We start from the raw sequence: 3,985 nt of genomic DNA, 5'->3' as shown, positions 1-3,985 counted from the left end.
CTTAGCCAATTTCCCATCTTCATCTAGAGCATTATTATTATTCAGCCTGACAAAGTCATCACTGACATCCTTACACATTGGGTCTGCAGGGTACTAATAATGTTCAGGACTCAGAACTACAAACACATCTAAGTTTTCTGTTTCCTAATTTAAAAGGGCAGAATCTTCTTTTCTAAATTATAACCCTTGCTTTGAAAGATTTTCTGCTCCCATTTATTGTCTTGTTAAAAGCTTTAGTCTCACTTGTGGTCAAGTGTTCTACTTTTTTCTCTTAACAGATTTTTTTCCAAATCTCTTTCCTATAGAGCAGTCCAATTCTTCTCCCTTCTTTTTTTCCTATATTCCTCTGAGGACTGTATCTTGTGATGTTTCTGAACCATGCTTTTATTGACCTCATTTTTTGCATCTGTGGGGACCACACTGAGTCAAAACAGGGACTGCCCTTTCTTCCAATACTAATTTTCTTTCTGGGTACTTCCAAAACCATTTCCTTTGATGAAACTAAGTTAATTGGCGTTGTGCTATTCCCAATCTTTTTATTGAAATCCCTGATCACCTTTATATTACTGTTGGGGTAGCTATCGATAATGCTATCTAACTGATCGTAGATTGATTTCTTCTCATCAGGCGACATTTTGGTGGATACATAGCAGCTGAGAAGATTATAATTATTGAATTTTTCTTTGAACTGTAAGACGCATATCTATGGGCTATCTAGTTCAATATATATTATTAGGTTTCTTTCTGTTGCTACGAAGCCTGTTCCTGATATTCGTTGATGTTTGTAACAGCTATAGTATAGACAGCTGATGGTATAGATTCAGTCGTTCAGACGTCCATTTCCTTTCCATCTGTAGTACAACGAAGTCTAGGTTGGGCTTGTCAAGATTTAGGAATTGTTGAAGCGATCCGATTCTATAGGAAGATAAAATGTTTCTTTGTCCATAAACAAGGTCCTTGATCCAATTCTTGGTTGTTTCTATAATTCAAATCAGGTAATTCTTAATGGTTACCTATTTTCTTTAACTAACTCTGAAAACAGATAGAGATATATCGATATAATTTTTGTTTAAATGCGTTTACATCTTAGGAACGGAGATAAACATAAAAAATTATATGTCCGGTATATTATAAGATAAATTAATGCTGTCAACAGCTGCGTGAGGAGTACTGCAAGCAAAAGCTTAAAGGAGACTGAGTTGTTCCTTTAACTTGGAACTATTGTAATAAATGGCCCAGAAGCCTGCGCAGTGACAACCGCTAATTTCCTGGCATTAGAGAGAGCAATCCATGGAAGATCTTCTGACCCTAAAAATAGGCTTATAATGAAGAAGTGACAGAGAACAGTATAATCTCTTCATTAGCTGGGATGTTTTAAAGCAGCCAAACTTACAATTACAATAGTCTGGGCAGTCGACAAAACTGGCCATACTGATTCCCAAGATACTCATCAAAGAAATCTATGACACCAGATGAGAGGAGACAGAGCAGTTCTTGCTACAGTTTCCAACCCAGGCTGTAGCAATTACTGCAAAAACCCTAGTCAATGTATGATTTGATGTGATAGACAATTACTAAGTAATTGAGTAAATAAAAAAAGATCAAAATTGAAATATTGATTGTTTTAATTATATGTTGCTTTTTTTTTTTTTCGACTAGCAACATGCACAAATCCCATCAGAGCAAATGTGGGCACTTTAACATGTTTGCGTTGTGATATATGCCTGTCCACCTGTCATACTTATCAGCTATGATAGCACAATGCATCTTAGTTATCTGCTAAAATTAGCCAGATGCTTCTAAAAAAAACCCAAATCCTCTGTTCTTTTTTTTTTTTTTTTTTTTTTTTAAATTTCTGACCCAATAAACGTAAAATAAAAATGCACAAGTACGTATAGATTTCTTAAAAGCATTTAATTTGCTTTAATACCGTTTTTGCATGATATACCATGATATAATATAACCATCCTGTAACTTACTGTCTTAAGTATTGGATGAAATATAATTAACAAAGGTTTTTATGTTAAGTTTTCAATTAAAATATCAACTAAAAACTTGCATAAGAAAGGTATTTTTATATTTTCGACTTTGGCAATTTCGATGTACAGCTTCATATTTAAAGCTTTCTAAAGGCTGATGATTTTATGAATAAAATATATGCCCTATAATATAGCGTTTTATGTACATTATAATGAGTATGATGTATACATATAAAAGTGCATAAATGTAGAAATCTAAATGCGAGAGGCATATACCTTCTTAGTTTAGCCATTGCCGTTTTTTGAGATGGAGTGATTTCTCTGTAAGAGAGTTCGGTTTGTTCTTAAACATATTAAATAGATGATGAAATAAGTCTAGTTATAATGAAATAGTCTACAGAGTGTATCTTCGTAGTACTGTTCCAATTTAGATGATTTTCCTTTTGTTTTATACATTTGTGTATTTCACCATCTTTTAAATGGGTAGCTATAATCTTGCAGAAGTTGCATAGTTTTCGAGTCATACACCAAGCAAAAACCACTGGTAAAAATATCTGCTTAATTTACTAAAATCTATCTCTATATTAATACTAATGTTAAACTTTAATCAAAGTATAGACAATATTTGAGGAGCTGTTTATGAAATAAAGGTGTCTTAGGAAATACTTTTGCGTATAAGTATAGGGTGTTTTTTTAAGCCCGATAGAACTTGAAATTGTAAAAAATAACACAAAAAATTAAATTGTAATCAAAATTTTTTTTTTATTCGAAAGATCAATACGTGACATTAACATTTGAAAATGATTTCGGGCATATGGGCACCGCGGCTGTTCTTGACGAAGCGCATTCTGTAAAATTGTGTTCAGCGATGAGGCGCATTTTTGGCTTAACGGGTTTGTTAATAAGCAAAATTGCCGCATATGGTCGTGCGATTTGACACCTCTCGATTATTTCCTGTGGGGCTACGTGAAGTCACTGGTTTATGCTGATAAACCAGCAACAATTGACGCCTTGGAGGCCAGCATTGTTCGTGTTGTTCGTGACATACGGCCAAAATTGGACGTCCAGAATGCGCTTCGTCAAGAACAGCCGCGGTGCCCATATGCCCGAAATCATTTTCAAATGTTAATGTCACGTATTGATCTTTCGAATAAAAAAAAAAATTTGATTACAATTTAATTTTTTGTGTTATTTTTTACAATTTCAAGTTCTATCGGGCTCAAAAAAACACCCTATAGTAAGTGCCTGATAAAATTGATGCTTAAACATTTTTGCAACAATTCCGAGCTATCCTCCAAATTCAGCCAAATCCGACAAGCTGGTGTGCCGAGGATAAGTAGAGTGAAAATGGAAGACAAAATATGTTAATATCGATTTAGGACCATGTAGGTACTAATCGATTAAATGTTTCCTGCCTTACTGCTGAAGGCAATGGACCTTCTATTTAAATATGAAATAAAAAAAATAATAATAATAATAATAAAAAGGTCCTCAGGATCTAAGATTTCGTTATTCCGTTTACCACTAGAGATGGCAAAAGTACATTGTTACATTGTACATGCCCTGTGTAACCGAAAATCTTGATAGACGTAATTAATAAATATATTCGATTTTAACTACAGACAAGTACCGTACCAAATTTGTTCCTTGATATTTGAAACGTAAAATGCTATTGAAAATTTTCGTTTCTGAGCATACATTTTTTTTTTAATTTTTTGCACGAATATCTCTTCTCTATCCTCGGTTATGAGGAAATAAAGTAAAATTTTGAGAAGGTGACGGGGTTTTATCGTCAGAAATGTTTTAGGGAGATTGTTGGACAGACGTGATAAAGGAGTTTCTGAATAAATAATAATAATAATGAAGGCCAAACAAATCCGAAGGTTCGATGCCGATACCACCATACACTCTCTGCGTTGTGTAATCTTTTAAATTCTCCCGTTAATTCAACCTTTTTCGGTCCGAATATTTTTCACACTGCTTTATTTTAGAAAACCCTAAGACGC

The sequence above is a fragment of the Halyomorpha halys genome, unplaced genomic scaffold (genome assembly GCF_000696795.3).
Source record: "Halyomorpha halys isolate HHAL.00 unplaced genomic scaffold, Hhal_1.1 Scaffold678.1, whole genome shotgun sequence".
Classification (NCBI taxonomy): domain Eukaryota; kingdom Metazoa; phylum Arthropoda; class Insecta; order Hemiptera; family Pentatomidae; genus Halyomorpha; species Halyomorpha halys.
Note: the sequence above shows the minus strand (reverse complement) of the source record.